Raw genomic sequence first — 13,160 nt, forward strand, 5'->3', positions numbered from 1 at the left:
TCCTTGTATAAAAGTCCTTGTTCTTTAACAAACCTGGATCGGTTAGAAGAGCTGAGAGATGATGGGGTGCTCCGTGCCGCCACCCAAGCTTTCTGAAGGCTGTCATCTGCTTCCTGCTCAGTCTGGAACTGTTCCCTTGAGGCTGGAGACACCAGTTCCTCCTTAGACTGTGGACTTGGGCTTGGTCCCTTTGGAAGCGATGTAGGCGATGGAGTTGTTTTAGTTGATGGTGAACCGCTTTCTGCTGGTGTACCAGGTGGTATTTCAGGCTCTGGCTGAGACTCTTGGGTAGGGTTGTCTGCTGCTCCTGCCAGTTCAGGCCCGCTGGTGCCCTCTGGCGTTGGAGTGGTAGAGGGATTTGCAAGCTCTAGTGTCAGTGCTGGCAACGGTTCTGGTGCTGGTTGCTTTTCTAGTTCCAGTTCTGGGACTGGATGCACTATGGCTGACTTGGGCTCATGGTGCAGGTCTATAAAATAGTTATGTAATTGGGGCCCTCCCTCCTTGCAGCCCCAGAGCTCAGGCCATAGCTGAATCCAAACATCTATACTGCAGTTTCGTAGCCCTGCAGCCTGAGCCCCATGAGTCCAAGTCAGCTGACCTGGGCCTGCCATGGGTCTTTTATTGCAGTGTAGACTTACCCCGTAGGAGAAGATGGGGAAGGTAGGAGTGAAAGCAGGAATGTTGGACATAATGAGTCACTTGACAAGAATCTTGTGCTTTCATGCAAAGCTGAAAGGGGAAATGACTAATAAAGTCAATGGGCTAGTCATTTTTCTTTAAGTTCATAGTAATTAAGGATGAGGGTGTAGCCTCAAGTTACTATTAGACAATATTGCCCTCTGCCTTTTCAAGTGAACTTATTTCAAAAGCTTACTTGCTCCAAGTTCTTTCCAGTATGAATTCTGTCAGATGATAACTTGGTCAAAATACTTGTCCAATTGGAGATTTAAGTGCTGTTCTGTTCAGGGACTGTCACAGGTGTATGGGTGTGGCTTTAGGTGCTTCATATAGTCCTTTTAATGTGTACAGTGCAAGAATTCATATTCTCATTCTCTGCTCTTGGATAAGAATCTTTAGCAAATAATTACCAAGCCGTATGGCTTGCTTCCTGAAACTTCTAGAAGTGAAATCTAGCCTACTCAGGTAGCTGGACTGCTTGCTAGAAATGACTTGGCTCATAATTCAATACAAGAAGAGGCTCTGAGGAAGCATAGGCAGAAAAGCACTGTAGAATATTGTTTGACAGTGACTTCAGTATCAAGGATACTGGTGGTGTTGGTACGCAGCCTGATATTGATTTAAGAATATTATTTAGTCACCTACCTCACGGGTATTGTGAGGATTGTTTGTAAAGAATCTTGAAGATGATAAGCAGGCATAATTATCACTATAGTGCTAGATTAGGGGTCGGCAACCTGTGGCACGCGTGCCAAAGATGGCACGTGAACTGATTTTTAATGGCATGCTGTAGCTTGCCGGGACTCCAGTGTGCCATTAAAAATCCTGCCAGCGTGGCAAGCCGCAGGGTGCACTCTCCAGGGCTGAAGCGTCTGGCCGGGTGCAGCAAGCCGCCGGCCCCTCCCCCGGCTTCTCCCCCTTCCCTTGGAGCTCTGCTGCCGTGCGAACAGCGCTCAGGGGGTCAGGGGCGCGCTCCTGCAGGGCAGTGTTTCCCTCAGCAGGGAGGGAAAGACGCTCCCCGCTCATCCGGAGGCCTGCTGCCGTGTGCGCAGCATTCTGAGGAGCGGGGCTGCGCGCTCCCGCGGGGTAGCGTATCTGGCTCTGCTTGGAACCTCATGGTAAGGGGGCCGGGGCTGGGAGGGTTGGATAAGGGGTGGGGGCAGTCAGGGGACAGGGAGCAGGATGCGTTGGATGGGGGTGAGATCCCAAGGGGGGTGGCTGGGGTGCGGGTCTCTGCAGGGGGCAGTCAGGGAGCAGGAGGGTGGATGGGGCACGGGAGCCCCGAGGTCTGTTAGGGGGTGAGGGGTGGATAGGGGTCAGGGGACAAAGAGCAAGGAGGCTCCTGGGGAGGGCAATTAGGGTGGGGGGGGTCTCTGGAGGGGGTGATCAGGGGACAAGGAGCTGGGGGGGTTGGATGAGTCGGGAGTTCTGGTGGGGGCTATCAGGAGGCAGGGGTATGGAGAGGGGTTGGGGCAGGCAGGGAGCGGGGGGAGTTGTATAGGTCTGGAGTTCTGGGGGTCCTCTCAGGGCAGGGAGTGGTTGGATAGGCATGGGAGTCCGGGGGGTCTGTCTGGGGGCGGGGGCGTGGATAAGGTTAGGGGCAGTCAGAGGACAAGGAGCAGGGAGGCTTAGATAGGGGATAGGGTCCTGGGGGGCAGTGGGGGCAGTCAGGGAACAAGGAGCATGGGGGTTGGAGGTTCTGAGGGGGCAGTCACCCAGCCCCCTGCCCTGAGCCCGGCCCCCTCCCCACCACACCCCAGGCCCCTGCCCTGAGCCCTGTACTTTCTTCATATGCACCCAGCCCTCTGACTCCTTCACCCCCCGCACGACCCCAGTCCTGACTCTTGCACCTCCCACATCCCATGCACTCCGCACATCCCATGCACTCCGCACATCCCCACCCCAAGCACCAAATGGGAGCTCCTGCACCCCTCCCCCACATTACCACCTGCACCCCTCACACCAAATGAGAGCTGCCCAGGTAAGTGCCCACACACCCAAACCTCCTGCCCCAACCCTGAGCCCCCTCCCTCATTCTAGCTCCTGGGCAGACCCTTCACCTGTGCTCAGTGCACTCCCACCCTCAGCTCAGTGCAGAGAGAGGAAGAGAATGAGCCAGAAACAGGAAGAAGGTAGGTACCACTGTATGTGTGCAGGGTCAGGACCCCAAACTGGCAGCGGGGCGAGTGGGGCTGGCAGGAGCCGGCGGATGGAACCCCTGAGCCCCCTGCCAGACTGGGGTCCCGGCTGCTAGCCCTGCACAGCCTGCTGCCGGTCTGGAGTTCTGGCTGCTGGACCCTTCCCAGCTGGGGTCCCAGCCACAGGCCCCACTCAGCCCGCTGCCAGCCTAGGTGAACAGAACCCCAGACCAGCAGCAGGCTGAGCGGACTGGCAGTGTAAGATCAACATTTTAAATTAATTTTAAATGAAGCTTCTTAAACATTTTGAAAACCTTGTTATATAATATATAGACTTGTAGAGAGAGACCTTCTAAAAAACATTAAAATGTATCACTGGCACGCAAAACCTTAAATTAGAGTGAATAAATGAAGACTTGGCACACCACTTCTGAAGGGTTGCCGACCCCTGCGCTAGATCTTCTCCTGTGTGGAAAATTATGCTGCAGTTCCTCACTGTTGGAGTAGGCAGTGTCATGTCTCATGCATGTCTTAACAGTTTACTGCTTTCAGTGGTTCAGATGAGTCATGGAACTGCAGATCAATGCTTCGGATTAGTGAGAAAAGTCTACCTTGTGGCATTCTCAGTTCCTCTTCTTCCAATTACTCTAAAACCTTCCTCTTTTCATTAGCTGTTCTAGTAAGGTAATCATTAGTTGGGTAAGAAGTGTGAGTCAGCTATGAGAATATCATTCTTTGAATATACTGTTTGTGTAGATCTGCACTAACACCCCTCTTCCCCCCACCAGTGACTTTCTGGTTGTAATGGCTTGATACACATATTCTGTAGTACAGATCTTCATAGGTAATTGTGTATACAAAATCCAGTTACTAATAAGTAACCTTCCTGTTAAGGTAGATATTTCTATATTCATGGATTGTTTCATCGTAACAAAATATAAAGCCACATGTTATAGAATTTATTTTAAAGATATACTCCTTAACTAGTAGGAGTAATTATGTTCCAGGAGCAGTGGACTGTCTGGTATATTAAACTTCACCAGATAATTTTGAAAGAGCAGAAACACAAAGGTTGACTTTCCCAAGATTGCAGTCAGAGTTAGTGAGAAATCTGAAATTAAACTCAAGATGTATTTCTTGTTCCTAGCCCAGTTCTTTAGTCACTAGAACTTACTCTCTGCAGCTATAACTAATTGTAAGGACATGCTTTAAAATTTGACCTAAAGTGTCAGGGTCAGTGGAATGAATGTCGAGGATTGCCTCTTGAGATTCTGACATGACGTTTCAGTTGCCATCTTTCTCCCTATGACTTCCTCCTTTGTGATCTTGGATAAATGCGAGTTAAGAAAGTCAAATAGTCTTTTGAGGTCTTTATTTCAGCCACACCTTGAGCATGCTAAAACTCAAAACAAGGTGTGTGAGTATTATGTGACGCTTATGCTAAAGTGCTTTCTTGTAAAATCTGTAGTCTGTGTGACTTCTAAACATATGCTGCTAAACAGCTTATAGCAGGAAACCAAAGAATACTCTAGGTCTCTTGGGTTTGCTAGCCTTTTGGTATTGTACCTCATATAGTATACAGCAAGTCCCCCATAGCACATAGTCCTTGGATAAAGAATAGTACATACATCTACTAGGTGCAGCATATTTGTCACATCATGGTGAGATTTGTGCTTTGGAACGTATTATGATCAGACGTTAAAATGCACATAACGTGGGTGACTTATTCTTTTGCCTCATCCTACTATCCCTGTGTCCATTTCTGACTCAGTTAAACTTCATTTGCAACAAGGTTCCTCTAACTTTCATCTGGAAGGAGTGAACTTGTAAACCCTAAATCTGGTTCTGTCCTGACTACTATGGTAGCATTGGGGAAGAATCTTTGGTTTCGTCTGTAAAAGGGGGATACTGCTTAATTTCGTCCAAGTATAGTGGTGAGGATAGATGTCCGTACAGGATGTTGAAAAAATAATGTACTACTTAAATACTAAGTACCATAATCTAAATATGGGCCCAACCTTGTGAGTTTTGATTTTTATGTTAGTTTTCCAAGTTCAGATGTGTATGCATCCAAATATGTTTTAATTGTAATTTTAATTCCTTCTCTCATTGACTGTTCCTTTTGTTCACTTTCACTTCCATGTCTTGGTTTAGTTTCTGTAAACCCAAAGCAGAAAAAAATCTTGGTTTTTGTTAGTTTTAATATACTTTTAAAAGTTACATGCATTTTCCTGCAAAAATTGCAATATTTTCCAACTTTGCTTGTAAAGAAATGGCTGAAAAACTAACAGGTAAGTAATTAGACATTTTCTAATTGTTGGTTTGATAACTAGTTTAATAACAGGAGCACAGAGAATTAGACTAGACTGAATAAATTCTGTTGTGCTCTGTTTGAATCCAAGCAACTATATTTGATTGTAAGAATCTTCACTTTATTTAGAAAACAAAAACAAAAAAAACTTATGGGGAAAGTACTACATTATTAAGTATCTCTAGCTAATCAGTACCTGGCTGTAACAAAAGGTGAATGTTGTCGATAAAACAGCTGATACTGTCAACATATTGATACAGCTTGCTTTTTCTGTTTGTTGTTAAGAACTTGAAGAATAATTTTTTCCTCAGGGAACTAGGATTGGCTTTAAATTATTGCAGATAATAAAAAGCCGTACCAAAACTAATACTATTAACTAGCACTTGCAAATAGAACTGTGTGAATAACTGACTTTTTTTTTTTAATTTAATTTAGTTTTTTATTTTATTTTACTGGCCCTTCTGAAAAATCAAAATTTAGTTTTGGGTCAAATGAACTGTTTAAATTTGAGCTTTTTAAAACAATTTTCTGTTTTTTAGTAAACCTGAAGTAGATGTTGGGTAAAAAAAAAATTAGAAAATTTTCAGTAGTTTGTCAAAACCAAACTTTATTTATTTATTTATTACACTTAGCTTTTCCAGATGAAACAACTTGGCAAAATTAGACACACATTCACAATGTTTCGGTTAGTCAGTCTGCTTTTTGGCAAAAACAGTTTTATGGCCAAAATTCACCCACCTCTCTATTTTCAAGTCCTCAATTTTTGTGTGTGAGGGGTTGGGGTGGGGAGGTGTTTCAGTTATGTGAAGCTGTAATTCTGTTGTCTTCCTGAAATATATTAAAGGATTCAACCAATGTTTGCCAAATGAGTGGGACACCTATTGACTCCCAACAGGTTCAAGATTGGACTACATCTGTTGTAAACAAAAGACTGAGAAATATTGTGATAGTGGGTATGTAGGTAGGAACAAGAATTTTAGTTGATTGTTGAAAAGGTTCGTGTATCTCTGAAAACCGAAGCAAAGCACTTCCATGCTATCCTGTGAGTACTATGCAGTTTGGAGTAACATTTGACCTTTCACAAAAGGCCCCAGGTTTTGTTCTTTTCTTGGGGAATTCTTTAGTGCAATTTTGTGAATTTTCCAAATCTTTGGCTTGTATGCATGTTACAATACACAAGTGATATTATTGTAAGGAATTATTACATTATCTTTGAGGTGTAAGTACTAATTCTTGTTTTTACAGGTACTTATTTAAGGCCGTGTCTACATTGCACTTTCGTTGTTAAAACTTTTGTCACTCAGAGTTGTTAAAAAAACACACCCCGAACGACAAAAGTTTTGACAACAAAAGTTTTGACAACAAAAAGCACTGATTTGGAGTCTGCTTTGTTGGTGGAACCACTCTCCCACTGACGAAGCTACTGCCCCTTGTTCAGGGTGGCTACATTTTGTCACCAGGAGAGCTCTCTCCGGCGACAGACGCTACACTGTGCACCATATAAGGTCACAGCTTTAGCGGCACAGCTGCGCCATTGTAAGGTGCTCAGTGTAGACCTAGCCTAACATTCCCTGCCCTCTTTGTGCTTTTTGGTATAAGGGACTTTGCTGCAACAGGGAGGTATACTGTCATAGTCATTGAAGGTCAGAAGGGACCACGAAATCATCTAGTGTGACCACCTTTATCACACGCCACCAGCACGCACACACTAATGCCAACAACTGAAATTAGACCACAGTATTACTGTCCACTGGACACTATACTATTATATACCAAGACACAGAATAGAAGAGACCGAAGTGCACCAGTGTCTGAGGCTACCCTATCCACTGTCTGATTTCCTGGTGTCTGATGCTTCAGAGGAAAGACCAGGGCGACCCCGCCCCCACTAAAACTTATTCTTGCGAGCATTGAGGGGGAACCTTTCCTGACTACTGCGGGTAACTGTCTGAAGCCCTGAAGCATGAGCTTTAGGAAAATAAGTTATAAACCAGGAGGGACCTTTAGGGCTGTTGAGCCCGTCCTTACGATCGCAAGCAACCCCATCATACAGTTCAATTCATCAGTTTGTCCAGCTCTTAAAAAGTGAGGAGTTGTGTAGGCAAACAACTGGGGTGGGGGGGGACTTGTTCCAGAACCTCACTCTTGTTTGATGGTTAGAACCTTCTTCTAATTTCCAGCCTGAATTTGTTCATGGCCTGTCTATATCCATTTCTTCTTGTGCCTGTATGGTCCTTTAGCTTTAATAGCTCTTCACCCTTCTTGCTGTTTACACTTCGCCCCCATGTATTGATGGAAAGTAATCATATCCCCTTTCAGCTGCCTTTTTTTGCTAAGCTAAACAAGCTGAGCTCTTCCCCTCTCCTCATAAGATAAGCTATCCATTTCCATAATGATCCTAGTAGCGCGTCTCTTCAGCTATTCTAGTTTGAGTTAACCTTTCCTGAAGATGGGCGGGCCAGAATTGTACACAATATTCAAGGACTTACCCAATTCCTTGTACAATGGCATTAATATTTGTCTATCTCTACTGGAAATACCTCATCTGATGCATCCCAGGATCACATTTGCCTTTGTTTGCAGCCGCATCACGTCAGTGGTCTGAATTCAGCCAGAGATTGAGCAGTGTACGCAAGTCTCTTTCCTTCTCTGTTTGTTTTCTTCCAGCTGATGAGCCTTTAATTTGTAGCAGAAATTCTTAGAATGAATCTTTTAGAGCCAGCAATTGGCGTACTTGGGTCCTGTTTTCACTGAACATTTTTCACGTATTCACATGTGTTCAGATCATTAATACACGATCACAAGAACAGCCATACTGGGTCAGACCAAAGGCCCATCTAGCCCAGTATCCTGTCTTCCGACAGTGGTCAATTCCAGGTGCCTCAGAGGGAATGAACAGAACAGGTAGTCATCAAGTGATCCATCCCCTGTCGCCTATTCGCAGCTTCTGGCAAACAGAGTCTAGGGACACCATCCCTCCCATCCTGGCTAATAACTATTGATGGACCTATCCTCCCTGAATTTATCTAGTTCTTTTTTGAACCCTGTTATAGTCTTGGCCTTCACAACATTCTCTGGCAAAGAGTTCCACAGGTTGACTGTGTGTTGTGTGAAGAAGTACTTCTTTTTGTTTGTTTTTAAACCTGCTGCCTATTAATTTCATTGGGTGACCCCTAGTTCTTGTGTTATGAGAAGGTGTAATAACACCGTCATGATTTTATAGACCTCTATCAAGATACTCCTGTCGGAGAAACTCAATTCTCGCTTTTGTTGGGTGCAGCAAAATCAATATTTATTACTTCTCAGCAATTGCAATAAAGGAGGGAGTGCCTAGGACACATGTCCCCCTCCGGACAGTTCACAGGTAACAATTACAGCAGATTTATACTTTGTTACGACAATACAAGCAATAATAGCAATAATAAGCAACAGTGCATTTTGTTATAAGGCTATCCTGCTATCTTTTTTTCTACTTCTAGAAGACGCCAGTCTACATATTTGGTATTAATGCAAGTCGTGAACAACTTTTCACACAGTTCTTTTCCACTCGCCTCGCACATCCTTGCTTCTACAAGTCTCGCGTCATTACATTAGAGTTACAGCTGGCCTAACTCTTAATGCTAGCTGACTCTTGCTAACAGACTGACACGCATTAATCCCTACAATCCTTGTCAATTCTTTTCCTACTCCATACCCCTTAGTCCTGTTTGAAGCATGAAAGTCCCAGTTGATTAACCTCTCCTGATATGGAAGCCATTCATCCCAATCATTTTTATGCCTTTCTGACCTTTCCCATTCAATATATCTTTTTGGGGATGGGACACCCAGCTGCATGCGTTTCTAGATGTGGGATCTGATTTATATAGATAATAAGACAGAAAATATATTGCTTCTATCTCTTTCTTAATGATTCCCAACATTGTTTGCTTTTTTGACCGCCGCTGCACATTGAGTGGATGTTTTCAAAGAACTGTCCACAATGATTCCCAAGATCTTTCTTGAGTGGTAATAGCTAATTTAGATTTCATCATTTAATGTTTATAGTTGGGATTATGCTTTCCAGTGTGCATTACTTTGCATTTATCAACATTGACTTTAATCTGCTGTTTCGTTGCCCAGTCATCCAGTTTTGCAAGATCCTTTTGTAGTCAGCTTTGGACTTAATTATCTTGTAGTTTTGTTTCGCCTGCAAATTTTGCCACCTCACTGTTTACCCCTTTTTCCAGATCATTTCTGAATATGTTGAATAGGCCTAGTCCCAGTAAAAACCTTTGGGGGACATCACTATTTATCTCTGTGCATTCTGAAAACTGATCATCTATTTCTACCCTTTGTTCCCTATCTTTTAACCAGCGACAAAGAGTCCTGTGGCACTTTATAGACTAACAGAAGTATTGGAGCATAAGCTTTTGTGGGTGAATACCCACTCTGTCAGACGCATGGGTTGATGGATTTCCACTCCACATGGCTAAATGCAGTGCCTTGCATGGTGCGTCTGACAAAGTGGGTTTTCATCCATGAAAGCTTGTGCTCCAATACTTCTGTTAGTCTATAAGGTACCACAGGACTCTTAGTCTGGATCTGTAAAAAGTGACAAACACGGCTGCCCCTCTGATCTTTTAACCAGTTACCAAACCATGAGAGGACCTTTCCTCTTATCCCATGGCCACTTACTTTGCTTGATGAGAGCCTTTGATGAGGGACCTTGTCAAAGACTTGCTGAAAGTCTAAGTACACTATACTCACTGGATCCCCCTTGTCCACATGCTTGTTGACTCTCAAAGAATTCTAGTAGATTGGTGAGGCACGATTTCCCAACAAATTATGTTAATCTCTGCGCCTGACAATTTTGTTCTTTACTAATAGTTTCAACTAGTTTGCCTGGTACTAAAGTCAGGCTTACCAGCCTGTAATTGCTGGGATGAGCTCTGGATCCCTTTTTAAGAATTGGCATCACATTAGCTATCTTCCAGTCATTTGGTAAAGAAACTGATGTAAATGATAGGTTACAAACAACAGTTAGTAGTTCTGCAATTTCACATTTGAGTTCCTTCAGAACTCTTGGGTGAATACCATCTGATCCTGGTGACTTATTACTGTTTAATTATCAGTTTGTTCCAAAACTTCCTGTAATTACACCTCAATCTGATACAGTTCCTCACATTTGTCATGTGAAAAGAATGGCTCAGGTTTGGGAATCCCCCTGAGATGTGAAGACAAACTCAAAGAATTCATCTAGTTTCTCCGCAACTGCCTTATCGTACTTGAGTGCTCCTTAGCATCTTGATCGTCCAGTGGCCCCACTGGTTGTTTGGCAGGCTTCTTGCTTTGGATGTACTTAGCAATTTTTTTTTTACTACTACTTTCTGCATCTTTGGCTAGTTATTCCCTAAATTCTTTTGGGCCTTCCTAATTCTCTTTTTACACTTCATTTGCCAGAGTTTCTGCTCCTTTCTATTTTTCTCGTTACGATTTTAACTTCAACTTTTTAAAGGACGTCTTTTTGTGTCTCACTGCTGCTTTTACTTTGTTGTTTAGCCATGGTGTCACTTTTTTGGTTCTGATTATGTTTTTTAATTTGAAGTATACATTTAAGTTGAGCCCCAATTATGCTGTCTTTAAAAAGTTGCCATGCAGCTTGCAGGGATTTCACTTTTGACACTGTACCTTTTAATTTTGGTTTAACTAACTTCCTCATTTTTGTGTAGTCCCTCTTTCTGAAATTAAATACTCCAGAAGCCTAGGACTGTAGCGTTTTCCCTGCCACAGGGATGTTGAAGTTAATTATGTTATGGTCACTATTACCCAATGTTCTAGCTATAGTCACCTCTTGGACCAGTGCTCTCCACTTAAGATTAAATCAAGAATTGCCTTTCCTCTTGTGGGTTCTAGGGCTAGCTGCTCCAAGAAGCAGTCATTTAAGGTGTCAAACTTCATCTTTGCATCCTGTCCTGAGGTGACATGTACGCAGTCAATATGGGGATAGTTGAACAGTCACTATCACCATCCTGGTCAGGTGATCGGTAATGTATCTTATCTACTATAATCTTATTATTAGAGCATGGAATTACTATACATAGAGATTCTATGGTACCATTTTGGTTCATTTAAGATTTTTACTTAATTTGTATTTATACTTTTTTTCTACACATAGTGCCACTCTCCCACCAGCACAACTGGTTCTGTCCTTCCGATATATTTTGTACTCTGGTATTACCTTGTCCCATTGATTATTCTCATTCCATCAAGTTTCTGTGATGCCAATTATATCAATATCCTCATTTAATACAAGGCACTCTAGTTCATCCATCTTATTATTATCTTCTAGTATTTGTATATAAGCACTTTAAAAACTAGTCGCTTTTTAGCTATCTGCCGTTACATGATGTAATTGAATGGGACTTTTTTTTTTCTCCTCCGTTTAACTGTCTCATCAGATCCTACCTGTATTTTATCTTCTTCCATCCTCTCCTCCTTACTGGGACACAGAGAATCTCCATTAATAGATCCTCCCCTAAGGGATGTCTCTGTCTGAGCAACATGCTCCTCTGCACCTGTTGGCTTTCCCCCAGCCCTTAGTTTGAAAACTGCTCTATGACCTTTTTAATTTTAAGTGCCAGCAGTCTGGTTCCATTTAAGTTTAGGTAGCGCCCATCCCTCCTGTATAGGTTCCCCCTTTCCCAGAAGTTTCCCCAGTTCCTAATACATCTAAGCTCCTCCCTATGCTATTGTCTCATCTACACCTTTAGACCCTGCAGTTGTCTGTCTAACTGGCCCTGCGTTTGGAACTGGAAACATTTCAGAAAATGCTACTATGGAGATCTTGGACTTCAATCTCTTACCTAGCAGCCTAAATTTGGCCTGCAGGATCTCTCTTCTATCCTTCTGTATGTCACTGGTACCTATGTGTGCTATGACTACCAGTTCCTTACCAGCACTACACATAAATCTATCTTGATGTCTCAAGATCTGCAACCTTCACACCAGACAGGCAAGGAACCGTATAGTTCTCCCAATCATCACAAACCCCGCTATCTATGTTTCTAATGATGAAATCCCCCATAACTATTACTTGTATCTTCATAATAACTGGAGTTCCCTTCCCTGGAAAGTTATCCTTAGTGCAAGAGGATACCGCGACATCATCTGGAAGGAAGGTTTGAACTATGGAATCGTTTTACTGCTCCAGTTGGATGTTCTGCTTCCCTGACACTTTCATCCTCCTTAACAGCACAATGGCTGTCAGACTGGAGGTGGGACCATTCTACAGTGTCCTGGAAAGTCTCATATACGTACCTCTCTGTCTGTTTTAGCTCCTCCAGTTCAACCACGCTGGTCTCCAAAGCCTGTACACAGTCTCTGAGGGTTAGGAGCTCCATACACCAAATGCACATATATACTACCTGCCCATATCATACATAGTTTATTCAGTGCAATAAACTGAATAGCCCCCACTGCGTTGCTGGACTTCTACCTGCATTCTCTTTTTACTTCTGTAGCTCATTCCTTTGATGTTTTAGTTTTTGTCAGGGGGTGGTTTTGGCTTTAAGTTTAAAGAATGTTAAGTATATCTAGCTGCCCCCTCCCCCCAACAAACTTACTCAAAGGGTCATGTTAGTGCTCCTCCTTCAGCTTGAGAACTCCCTTGCAAAACTCCCCTGTTAGCCACTTCTATTCACTAGCTCCTCTGGCCGCTTAGGAGCCGGCTTTTTAAAGCCCTGGTCTTCCTGAGTAGCCCCACCCCCTGGTTAAGGGTTGATGGATGCTAAAGGACTTGGGGATCAAAGCCTCATTAAGAAGCTCTCAGCCTTGCCTAGCAGGCTGCTAGGTTCAGGCTGCTAGGTTCAGCACACAGTTCCCCAAACAAACAGACCATGTGACCAGTCCAGCAGGAAGAATACCACAAACACGCACACTACAGACAACAAACTTACCTTAAACTTTCTGTAGCAGCCACCCAGTTTTTATTGGTCCTATAAGTGGTTAGTTAAAGTGGGTATATACAATTTTTGTTTATATTGTACAGTCTCTTT

General features: G+C 43.4%; 1 protein-coding gene across 6 annotated transcripts in view; it reads left to right on the forward strand.

Moving 5' to 3' along the window:
• The window catches only part of FAR1 (fatty acyl-CoA reductase 1), a 96,342-nt gene that overhangs the window by 23,646 nt on the left and 59,536 nt on the right, over positions 1 to 13,160 (forward strand). The gene's annotated exons all lie outside the window — the stretch shown is intronic.

Source organism: Chelonoidis abingdonii, chromosome 4 (genome assembly GCF_003597395.2).
Source record: "Chelonoidis abingdonii isolate Lonesome George chromosome 4, CheloAbing_2.0, whole genome shotgun sequence".
Taxonomy (NCBI): Eukaryota; Metazoa; Chordata; order Testudines; family Testudinidae; genus Chelonoidis; species Chelonoidis abingdonii.